Source organism: Megalobrama amblycephala, linkage group LG10 (assembly GCF_018812025.1).
Source record: "Megalobrama amblycephala isolate DHTTF-2021 linkage group LG10, ASM1881202v1, whole genome shotgun sequence".
Taxonomy (NCBI): domain Eukaryota; kingdom Metazoa; phylum Chordata; class Actinopteri; order Cypriniformes; family Xenocyprididae; genus Megalobrama; species Megalobrama amblycephala.
This window is the reverse complement of record NC_063053.1, coordinates 9,969,078-9,982,354: the sequence shown is the minus strand read 5'-3', so window position 1 is coordinate 9,982,354 and position 13,277 is coordinate 9,969,078. Positions and strand designations below refer to the sequence as shown.

At 36.6% G+C, this 13,277-nt stretch overlaps 1 protein-coding gene across 2 annotated transcripts in view; it reads right to left on the bottom strand.

Annotated features, from left to right (window-relative positions):
* The window catches only part of cdh23 (cadherin-related 23), a 292,980-nt gene extending 283,713 nt beyond the window's left edge, over positions 1-9,267 (bottom strand). For both annotated transcript variants that reach the window (XM_048204503.1, XM_048204504.1), the window contains exon 1: positions 9,143-9,267. The gene's annotated coding sequence lies outside the window, so the exon portion shown is untranslated. The remainder of the gene's footprint in view (positions 1-9,142) is intronic.
* Between the last annotated feature and the right edge of the window lie 4,010 nt (positions 9,268-13,277).

Below are 13,277 nucleotides of genomic sequence, written 5' to 3'. Positions count from 1 at the left end.
GATTAGTATAATTCATCATCCAGACAGGTTTTGAGAACTGGTTAAACTGATTCATTGAAAATATCTTCTTTAAAAGTACAATTTGTTTATGTGACTAAGCATTTTAAGCTTAAAGAGGTCATGAACTGCATTATTTTATAATGTTTCCTGAGGTGCACTTATAATGTTGTGATTTTTACATGAAAAATTGTCATAATTTAGAAATAAAAGGCATTTTTCCTACCCTGATTTTAGCTCTCTTATTTGAACACTCTGTTTTAAGGGGCATGTCTGCTGTGAGACTTCAGTGTAAACGCCCACTGCTGTGATTGGCTAACATCTTTGCATATGAAATAGCTAAGTATTACATGTGGAACTCTCTCGAAAACTTTTAGCACGTTTTTACTATTACGGCTCTCAAGGTTAACTAATCATGAAAAGTGTTGATGATAGCATTACATTTAGATCTATGGCATTATATTTAGATTGTGGCATGAAAGGCTGCAGTGATGAACATTGTAGACGATCACAAACATGTTGTTGAGTGCTTAAATGCAGTGATCTCATCAGTGAAACTCAATTTCTGCACACTAACGAATGCTTTTATCATAATTAACAGTGCAAACACGATGTAAACAAGAGATTTGTTGAATATAGCGGGAGTTTTGGCGAGAGTCCAGAACTCAGTCACTGATAAACTCGCGCTGTTTGATTGACAGCTCCAGGGATTGAATTTATCACAGTTTAAATAACAGATTATTTTCATCATACTAACAGAAACGATGCAGTTGACCGTTTAGTCACTGTTTTGATTTACTGACACATAGACAAAGAACATCTGACTGTACATGAATCAATACATATCACACTCAAAAAAAATGAACTTTCACTGTTGTTAGTTTCACTCAAACCACCCTCGTTCACATTACTTAAAAAACTCATGTAACTACATGAACGTCATTTAACTGCGTTGTTTCTACTAAAATTGAGTATTGTCAGCTTTACTTAGTAATTGTTTGTTCAGTCAACTTAACATTGCTGTGTGAAATGCACACATTACCGTTGACATAACTAACTGTGCAGTGGATCCGTAGTTCCCAGCATGCTTTGCAAGGGACTGCATTAGGAGAGTAAATTTAGGGATTAAAGTGTTATTTTATATGTTTTTCAGTAAAGGGAAAGATGTTGTTAGTTTATGTTAGTGTTTAATGTTCAGTTATGTTGGACATTTAGAGTAGTTTCTGTAATGTTTTTGAATTTTGTGGTTACCATCATGCAGAAGAGTGTCGCCTGTGTTTAGGCTGTGTGCACTCATATACGCATGCTTATAGGCTGAAATTCCTGCTCTCAATTAAATTGAGTTTGTTCAATTAGTTATTTTTTGAGTGGGGTGAGGGGCTGCATTCTGATATGTTGTATCCTTTCTATTTAAATGATTATTCAAAAAAAAAATGTGTTCACCTTACGTAATCAACATAATATTATTAAGTAAACTGCACATATAAATATTATGTAACAGTGACATTCAAATGATTTGTATTTACTCAAAAAAATTTTGTCAGCTTTACTTGAATTTCTTTTGTTCATTCAACTAAATAGTTTTTTGTACAAATTACTCAATATTGTTGCGTGGAACCACTTGACACTTATTTTTTAAGTAAATCCAACAATTCATTTTTTTGAGTGCAGAAATCACTGATCACAGACAGTGGCATGCACAGACCTCCGCAAGGGCAGGGGCGCAGTCGCGTTTTAGTCCTGTATCCTGATCCTCTTCTCTCCTCGTCATCTGACTAACACACCAGTGGGTGGGGCCAACATTGCAATGGTGAAGTAGGAATTGTTTTTCTTCTGCAGAGGCGGTCTTTCACCTGTCATAGATAGGCACATTCCACAACGAGTCGTATTCTGGGCTTGGTTACAATAAAAGCTGTTTTTGGACTAACAAGGAAGTTTTCAGTTCTAAAACTTACAGGATATTCTTTATGACCTCTTACACGTCAAAAGCTCAAGGAAAATTTGATTTCTCAGTTCATGACCACTTTAATACTTCTATTCAGATTTCATTCACCCTAAAAAATGAAATTTCTGTCTTCATTAGTGGTTCACCGGATCACAAAACTCACGGTTCGGATCATATCATGGTTATTAAGTCACGGATAGGATCATGTTTCGGATCAGCTCAAAAAAAAAATTGGGGGGTGGGGGGTAACTTTGCATTTATTACTTAGCCCACTTTAACTACTCCGATACCACAGCAGAAACTATTAGAATAATACATTATTAAAGGCAAGTGAACAGACTGTAAAAAAAGAACAAATACTGTACATCAATTACAAGCATAGATTAAAGCTGCAAGCAGCGATGAAAGGGCCCTCGCACCCGGGCTCACCGCCACCCGTTGGCCTTAGGAAAACAGCAAACAGTGGGCGACATGCATGTGAGCAAGTAAATACAGGAGAATTATGGCAAAATCATGTAAAAGTGCCACACATCCTGCTGCCAACAGGTGGCGCTATAGCTAACTGAATATAGATGTCTTTAGGCCAGGACTTTTATCACTCATGTGAAGTTTGGGGCAGATCAGACATAGTATGCCTGAGTTACAACAGCTTCCTCTTTCATGGCGAAACATCAGACTTTGTCAGTCCGCCACGTACACGCCCTTCAACGAAAACTCAAGATCTTTGATATTTATCATCGCTAAGGTCTTAAGATTAGACTTGCCATATATGATGTTGATCTGGTTTAATCTCTATGAGGAGTTAATCACAGTGTAAAACATGTAATTTCCTGTTGCCCCCAGGTGGCGCTATGACTGTAACTGAATATTGTCATATAGATGTCTTCAGGTCAGGACTCTAATAAAACATGTGAAGTTTGGGGCAGATCAGACATTGTATGCCCGAGTTACAACAACTTCCTGTTTCATGGCGAAACATCGAACTTTGTCAGGGTGCCACGGACACGCCCTTCAGCGAAAACTCTAGATCTTCGCAATTTAACGTCTCAAAGGCCTTTAGATTAGACTGACCAAATATGACATTGATCTGATAAAAGCTCTAGGAGGAGTTAGTTAAAGTACAACATGTGGAAATGGCAAAAACTGCCAAAATTTTGTAGAGAAAATTCAAAATATCTCACTTCCTGTTGGGTTTACAAACTTTGCACCCAGGGGCTTTTTTGTAGGTATTGGGCTGTTACATCTGTCTACCGAATTTCATAACTGTACGTGAAACGTAGCACAAAGGGCGCTTAATTTAAATTTTGTAGGTGGCGCTATCGAGCCATTTTGCCACACCTAATTCTGAAACCCATATCAGATGTAAATTTTCACCACTTTTGACGCGTGTGCAAAGTTTCATGAGTTTTTGAGAACGTTTAGGCCCTCAAAAATGTGATTCATTTTGGAGAAGAAGAATAATTGGCTGAGCAATTCCAATAGGGTCCTCACACCATCGGTGCTCGGGCCCTAATAAATACAACATAAAGTTACAAATAAAGTATAAGGTCTAACTGTAGTATTAATTTTTGTGTACAGAAATGTAATAATTAAATGTAAAATGACACTGTTCACTGTATAAATTTAATATAGATTAATCTTTGTTAAAGCTGTGTTTTGTTGTTTGATTTACATGACAGACAACAGCAGGTAGGCCTATTTATAGGTTACTGTCACTTTAAGAGTAAGACCCCATGCGAGCACACATCCGATATACACACATCCGAATTCTCACCTCGTTCAATTAAGACAACCGAATGTATTTACGAGAATACTTGCCGAGAGGGGTATTTTGACGGACATAATGCATGTAAGTGTCCATCCAAGTGCATTGAGGATGCGAAAGAGAAATCAATTTGGAGTTTGCGAGCTATCTGAACCACCTCTCTCTCTCTGTGTGTGCACAAACCTTGTATGTGTGTCTGTGCGCACCGACAACAGCATGGCGTGCACACTAAGTGTACATAGCATCCCTTGTTGGCAAATGCTATTTTCACTAGCTCCGCCCACCAATGTCTGGTTCGGCCACTCAAGTTTTAAAAAAGGCACGCAGAATTCAACGTCTGCAGTGGCAAAGTAATAGCGAGTAAGGCTTGCAGACCTGGCTTTTAATGCAATTGTCGTGGGTTTGAATCCGCCTTTTGCCGAGCTCGCATTTATTTTCAATAAAAATATAAATAATGTTCTAAAAGTGGAAATAAACAGCGAACGAGTGTATAATAATATTAAAAGTGTTTATTGGGTAGGGTTAGGTGAAGGTGTAGGGAGGGTTTTTATTCTCCCAATAAGGCAGCATCCATTTAAAAATTTGAATAAATATAATCATTTACACTCTGTGATATTACATCCTGTTAATGTACAAAAATACTGAGGTGCAAACATAGTATCTGCCAATATAAAGTATATATAACATCTAATTGCAATTTACTCTTATTGTAACTGATACTTTTACATGATGTAAATAGAATCTATCACTATATTCACCTATTGTAAATAGCATCTACAGCTATTTGCACTTAGTGTAAATAGCATATATCGCTAAAACTAGTGTTGCATATTGGTTATCAGACAGTAAACAAAAATAAACTAAAAAATAATGAAATATTAACTATTAATAAACATTAATATCAGTTGAACTAATATTAATCAATATTAATAATTGTTTTATTAGTTTTGCAAACTGGATCAACTGAATCACTGAAACAAATCTATTCAATTGAACCATTCATTCACGAATCAGGGCAAAGTAGGGTGGATGTTAAGATTTTTACTAAAACTTTGGTTTATTTCTCACACAAAACTATTCAGAAGACTTGTAATAGTGCTCAAGTCATATGGATCATTTTTATGATACAGCCCTAGTCTTTATTCACAATTATATTGAAAAAGTACACAAAATATTCTTCATAAAGTAATTTTTTGTTACACAGAATAAAGTAAGTTACACTGGTTTGGAATAACATAAGCATGAGTAAATAATAACAAAATTATCATTGATGGGTGAACTGAACCCAGCTCTGAAGTCTGTTACCATCATAAAGCACATGAGCAACCATTAATTCACCCTCTCAGACTGAACAAACAGCTTGTTCTTAAGAGCATCATGTCACATTCACATCTGTGCTCAATTAAAATCTCAATCACTCATAATGGCAAGAGGTGTTCAGCTCCAAAACAGTATATGGAGAAGATCAATGAGGTCAGTGAGGTCAAAAATATCAAGAAGGATGTAATCTAAGGCTATAGCTTACTACTATGTATACTGTGAAGTGTGAACATTTATTAGCCTGGCCAAAATATCAGTTTATCCCTAATGTGAAGTATGCAGTATGCTATTCAATGCTGAATACAGAATATTCATTTGGCTCGATGGGAGGGTCCTGTCCAAAATTCCCTCTCCTCTCCTTCTGCACCCCTCATCTTCTTTAGTCTGTCCCTCTGACCTCTCTACGTTCTGCCTGACTAACCCTCCTGATTTAATGACCTCGCACAGACGGGACACTCAAATAGAATGGGTGAGAAGGAGAGCGAGAAAGTGAATGGGAGCCAAAAGCTAAAACCAGTGGAGTGGGATTCATTGCTGCTTACAGATCAGAATTCTCCCATTTTATCCCTCAGATTCATCTTTTATTTTCTTCATCTGTTCGTCACTGTATCTGCAATTCATTCCTCTCTCCTTCTCTGATACAGCCGTTCATTTCAGCCTGTCACTCAAAATACCTGTCCCATCCCAAGCCTTCATTTCAAATGATCATCCCTCTCTCCTTCTGTACTCGTTTTCAGAGTGGATTTGAAAGGAGTGACAGACATGCCGAGTGAGAAAGCGTGGCAAAGGAGCCAGAAGATTCTATATCAAACAGAAACACTTGTGCATGCACACAAACACACCTCCGCCATGCATTCATCATTTTTTGTTATTCAAACAAAGCTAATGCAACCAAAGTCCTTATGATGTCACTCTGATGTATAAACTGACATTCTCTCCTCACAAACTCATCAAGAATTCAGACCAGCCATAATACCTTCATAACACTTCAACCCAAATCATTTTAGCCTAAATTCATCATGGTTTTATAGCCAAAAATTATTAAAAAAAAAATAAAAAAAAAGGTAAAGACACTATAGTGAGCCGTCTTGCTGTCTACTGCCTACATAGGCATCTAAACTGGAATAGAACATGAACTTATGAGAGGTTTGAAGCAACAGTTATACAAATAGCATTGCTCACATGCTAAAAGTTGATTTGATTTGTTTTCAAAATTGAGTTTGGAGTTAGCATGTTGCCAAACCAATGACACAATATTTTATTAACCATAAAAAAAGATATAGCACACACATGTATTATATATATATATATATATATATATATATATATATATATATATATATATATATATATATATATATATATATTATACCCAATTCCAAAAAAGTTGGGACACTGTACAAATTTTGAATAAAAAAGGAATGCAATAATTTACAAATCTCATAAACTTATATTTTATTCACAATAGAATATAGATAACATATCAAATGTTGAAAGTGAGAAATTTTGAAATGTCATGCCAAATATTGGCTCATTTTGGATTTCATGAGAGCTACACATTCCAAAAAAGTTGGAACAGGTAGCAATAAGAGGCCGGAAAAGTTAAATGTACATATAAGGAACAGCTGGAGGACCAATTTGCAACTTATTAGGTCAGTTGGCAACATGATTGGGTATAAAAAGAGCCTCTCAGAGTGGCAGTGTCTCTCAGAAGTCAAGATGGGCAGAGGATCACCAATTCCCCCAATGCTGCGGCGAAAAATAGTAAAGCAATATCAGAAAGGAGTTTCTCAGAGAAAAATTGCAAAGAGTTTTAAGTTATCATCAGTGCATAATATCATCCAAAGATTCAGAGAATCTGGAACAATCTCTGTGCGTAAGGGTCAAGGCCAGAAAACCATACTGGATGCCCGTGATCTTCGGGCCCTTAGACGGCACTGCATCACATACAGGAATGCTACTGTAATGGAAATCACAACATGGGCTCAGGAATACTTCCAGAAAACATTGTCGGTGAACACAATCCACCGTGCCATTCGCCGTTGCCGGCTAAAACTCTATAGGTCAAAAAAGAAGCCATATCTAAACATGATCCAGAAGCGCAGGTGTTTTCTCTGGGCCAAGGCTCATTTAAAATGGACTGTGGCAAAGTGGAAAACTGTTCTGTGGTCAGACGAATCAAAATTTGAAGTTATTTTTGGAAAACTGGGACGCCATGTCATCCGGACTAAAGAGGACAAGGACAACCCAAGTTGTTATCTGCGCTCAGTTCAGAAGCCTGCATCTCTGATGGTATGGGATTGCATGAGTGCGTGTGGCATGGGCAGCTTACACATCTGGAAAGGCACCATCAATGCTGAAAGGTATATCCAAGTTTCTAGAACAAAATATGCTCCCATCCAGACGTTGTCTCTTTCAGGGAAGACCTTGCATTTTCCAACATGACAATGCCAGACCACATACTGCATCAATTACAACATCATGGCTGTGTAGAAGAAGGATCCGGGTACTGAAATGGCCAGCCTGCAGTCCAGATCTTTCACCCATAGAAAACATTTGGCACATCATAAAGAGGAAGATGCGACAAAGAAGACCTAAGACAGTTGAGCAACTAGAAGCCTGTATTAGACAAGAATGGGACAACGTTCCTATTCGTAAACTTGAGCAACTTGTCTCCTCAGTCCCTAGACGTTTGCAGACTGTTATAAAAAGAAGGGGGGATGCCACACAGTGGTAAACATGGCCTTGTCCCAACTTTTTTGAGATGTGTTGATGCCATGAAATTTAAAATCAACTTATTTTTCCCTTAAAATGATATATTTTCTCAGTTTAAACATTTGATCTGTCATCTATGTTGTATTCTGAATAAAATATTGAAATTTGAAACTTCCACATCATTGCATTCTGTTTTTATTCACAATTTGTACAGTGTCCCAACTTTTTTGGAATCGGGTTTGTATATATATACCTTCACTGATGCATTGTGGGATTGCCTTCTCAGCACAGATTGCATAATGCTGCCGTAAAATGCCCTAAAAAAAAGTTATATTATGAACCTTTTGAAAAGCCTTCATCTTGAATGCACCTATGATGCTTTAAAATGCAGCTCACAAGTTTTGGAACAGAGCTCATGCTTTTTATATGAAAGTTGTTCCAATGTTCCCAAACTGATCAACAGTTGAAAGGCAAGTCTAAAAAATGGAGAACTGGAGAACTATGTCTTTGTAATCAATAAGTTCACTGAGTACACCAGAACCAAAAGGGACCAAAAGGTGAACAATCTCAAATGTACAGAGTCAGTGTGGTATACAGTATCTCATCACAGCTCAAAGCAGTTTATTTATAGCTATGTAAGGCAAAAAAAAAAAAGAGACAACTATACGCACTTCATAATGTCAGACCTTCGTAAGAGCATGATGGGGGACAAACAAATAAGCAAATTGAAACAAGCCCTCTGGAGTGGATCACTCTTGAGTGCTTATGCATGCACAGGTTATCAGATCTGCTGTCCATCTGGAAGTCCATATGCATGTTGATAATATACATCACCTTTACCTCCTGCCACCACCCAGCATTATACACTCTTGATGTCACTAATGGTATGCCAGCCATTCCTCTTTCATCAGTGCCACCATCAGTCATATCACATTAAATGCGGTTATCAGCTGACACGCTGTTTTATTTGGTTCTTCTATAAGTTCCCGGGGGTGAAACCCCTCACGAGCTTCTCGTGCGCTCATGGCAACACGCTAGTTCACCCTCATGAGCTCGCATGACATATGAATAAATAACGACACGCGCAGCAGGATCGCGCACCGCTACCCGATACGCGCAACACTTACGCAAAAAACTAATAAACATTCAAAGGTTAAAAAAAAAAAACAACATAAACCCATATAATAAAAGCTAATAAAACACATTAATGAAACATTATAGAACACAACACATACAAACTCAATGGCCAACTGACAGCATGGATTAAGATTAGTTGCATCACTGTTGTCTAATTTTCTAACATGTCTAAGTGATAAGTAAGTAATATTATCAACAAAATTAGCGGTTATATAAACTTGTCAGCAGTTTTCCAGAGTAAGTCAGAGAATCAGCGCTCTTACCTGCTTCCTCCTCCTGATCAGTCCGGCCCGTGCGCTCTTTACAACCGACCGACCGACCAACCAACCGCTGATCTGCTGCTGTGAGAGTGCTGATGCTGATGCTCCGCGCGCTTACCCTCCCTGCGCGTGCTCTCTCTCTCTCTCTCTCTCTCTCTCTCTCTCTCTCTCTCTCTCTCGCATCATCATGTTGCGGTTTCAAGTTTAAAACAAGTTGAACGCTGCATGACTGAGCAGCATCGTCGAGTGTCATTTATCATCTTCAAATGAAGCTTACTAGAAATGTCATTTTGCATATCACTGTATTTCAACAGTAAAATGATCATTCATCTCTTATCATATAAATGTCCAGATATTTTGTTTTCTTGATTAAACAAATGTAATCATATATTATAATTATATATTATATAATATAAAGGCTATTATATAAGTGTATTATAATAATATAATACAATAATGTCATTATATTATATAATAATATATAATTGATAAAACAATTTTTAATAATATAATGTAGCTAATATATAATCCAATGCTTCTTTGTAAAAAAAAAAAAAAAAGAAAAATGTAGTAAAGTTTGTGTACATCTTATTTGCTATATTATATTATGTTATTTTATTATAATTTTATAACCAGGGTGAGAATTATTCAATGACTTTCAGAGGGGGCGACTTTTAAAATGAATTTCTGCCAGTAGCTAACTGTGAATTGTATCAAAGATGATTCACAAAAACACTAATTATTGTGATATATATATATATAAATTTATGTATTTGTGTCGTGCAAAATTACAGTGAAGTGTTTTATTGATATAGCCTACAGTTCAATGCAGGAATGGAAAGATCTCAAGCGGCGAAACTCTTGCAAACCCCTCGATAAGTCGCACCCTGATTGTAAGGGCAAATGGGTCCCCTTTTGTCATTTTCTATTCTATTCTATTCTATTCTATTCTATTCTATTCTATTCTATTCTTTTCTATAGAAATTTTTTCCGGATTCACCTGTTTTGCTGAAGTCCATCATGTGGACTTCATCACATCACTAGGTGATCATTTACTCACCCTAGTGCAGGGGTGTTCAATCCTCCTCCTGGAGGGCCACTGTCCTGCAGAGTTTAGCTCCAACCCCAATTAAACACACCCGAACCAGCTAATCAAGGTTTTTAGTCATACAGGAAGCTTCCAGGCAGGTGTGTTGTGTTAAATTGGAGCTAAACTCTACAGGACAGTGGCCCTCCAAAGCCGAGTTTGGACACCCCTGCCCTAGTGTTATTATTTCAGCAAGGCTTCTGAGAATTTAATCCAGTAAAAGTGGATAATTTATACTACCAAGCTATGAAACAAATCACCACAAAGAGTAATCCGCGTTGTGTGAGGGAAAAGATCAAAATTTAAACGATTTTGCATATTTGTTCGAGTAGTTAAGTTAAACGCGATTTTGTTCTTCGTCTTCTGGCAGGTTGCCGTTTTTGTTCATTTAAAAATGGCGCCTTGTTATGTTTGCTTCAGACATTCTCGACCTATTGGTTCTGATTGTGTCACGTGACCGATCATAAAATTAAGGCATTTAATAAAACATATGTAGTGTAGGCATATATTTTATTATACTTTTAGATATTTTTACATATTTTATTGCATCCGCTTAAAGATTTGTTACACCAATCTAAAGCCTAAAAATTCAAATCTCAGAAGAGTGATTTATGAAGTAAAAGAGAGTTACTTAGTTACCAGTATCCAATACCACCAGAGATGGTAATTATTAAAGCGGCTTTGTTACCACACTGAACAAATCAGTTTGCCTCAGGGACACGTTAAATGGCTTCACTGCCTCAGGCTTGACACTCTACTTCCCTCTGCTGGACATGCTTTTAAATGAATGGAAGGAAGAGGGAAAATATGGCCTAGTACTTGGACGAGCAATAAAAAGACTTTAATCAAGTATGTGATGTAACTTTATATAGATCAAAGACTTGTATTCCAAATGGAGAAACACCAGACGGCACTAAAATGTTTATTTTAAATGAGTTCAATATTCTTAACGCTTGCTGCTTACAGAACTATCCTTTTCCTCTAGTAGACATATGATTATTATAATTTCTTATGTACCACTGCTATACAATTTTTAGCTATTATAGAATGTTGGCCAAAACGTCAGGCTGATTTATCTATGTTATTATTAAATGCATAAATATATTAGATTTAATATACACTACTTAATTTTACAGTGCATGGAAGTTTAAGGTTTTTATGTTTGGATGAAGTATTTAATCTATAAATGCTCTTGTTTTAATGAACAATGTATGTTTGATGAGATGGTTGTTTGTAGTGTATTGTGTAAAGAACACAAGAGGGCAGCAGCAGTTCATCATGAGAATGCAGATCTATCTACAGCCCTGTGATGGGGAACTGGAGCAGAATAGGAAGATCTGCACAGAGTTTAGGAGAACCATATGCAGGATTTCATTAGGCCGTAAATGCTCCGGAATACTTTATTCTGATTGGTCACAAAAAAAAAAAAAAACAGTGTGCGCTCAAATATGTAAAAGATGATGCGAAAATGAGATTATCCAGCTTTATTACGCGGCTACTCACCAAATAAATAATGCGAGGACATGAAATATTAATTTAAGGTGATTTTTTAATATATAATTCAACCAGTATCTTAAAGCTTAGCAAGAAAAACAATGTATTTTAGTCCAATACAATAAGCATGGGAGAAGATGCCCCCCTTAAAAACAATGTGTATTTACTTTTAAGTTTATGTGCAGGATAATGATGCATCATTATATTAATAACACATTGGTGCATCAACCAATGTGTTATTACAGGAAATAAATAAAAACATTTGCTAATTTAGTTGTTAGGCTACACAAAATACCTAATATTAATATTTATATATTTTTCAAAGTGTCATTAATGTAAAATACTAAATCAATTGAATAATTGAATAAATGATGACAGACAAAGCAGAATCCCAGTAAAAGAGGGCGGAGCCAGACATTGTAAACATTCGGGGCTTAGCCCAAATCTATATTTGACCAATGACATAATTTTCTGTTAACAGTTTTACTGACATAAAACGAGCTTCTGTAGTAGTATTCTTGTTGAAAAAATGTACATTATTTGGCACTGTTATTTTTTAAATCTTTACTGGGTGTATCTACTCTAGGGGGGTCCGGGGGCATGCCCCCCCGGAAGAAAATTGTGTACATTTTAAGGTTAAATGCATCAATCTGGGGCACTTTGAGAGCTCAAATCTGAGAGCTTAAGCCCATACAGTGTGTAAATGGAACAAAGAAACAGCGTTGACTTGTACCTGGACATTAAAAAGGGTTCAAACATCTTTTTAGTTGTGATATAGTGTCTCAGTCTACATTGTATAGGATGCCAAACAATTATTACAATATAACAATATAATAATGTTTTAATACTAGGCTATATAATTATTCATGACAGTAATTTCCATATATTGTAACAAATGCACTCTAAAATAAATGACAATTTTTATTAGTTACTTACTTTACAAAACAGTATTGGGAAATTATAACACTTTTGTACTAATCTCTAAGATAAATCCTTGAGCTTTTATTTTGATCACCAGATCACCAGCTGATCGCGTGAGCAAAAGTGCGCACTTCTCTTTAAAACACGCAGCACAGACAGACTGTATATATACTTAATCACTGTATTTTGCTGTTTTATAAAGGCACAAAGCCTTATCACGGTTCCGATTTTAGTTCGTTGGTATATACAACGTAGTAGCCTATGTTTTAAATTTTCAGTTCATTATGAAACGGTGGCGGCGGCACAGGGTCATTAATGGTAAACACTGAATATATGTTTAGCTGACAAATGTGCTAAAGTTGTCATATTAGTTGTTATATCATAACAAAAAGCCTTCAACCGGACCGAACGAGCGTCTCGAGGCCTGCCGCTGCTCTGAGTGAGTGACAGGAGGCGTGGCTCTGTACATCTGCGGTGTGCGTGAACGCGCTGTCGGAGAGAAGATGGAGAAAGCGCTGCCGGTGTATGGATACTTATGATGAATACTGTAGAAAAGCGGTATTGGACTGTTTAACATATTTTAATAGAGAGATATATTTAGAAAAAATATATTTAGAGAGCACTATTAAGAATCCT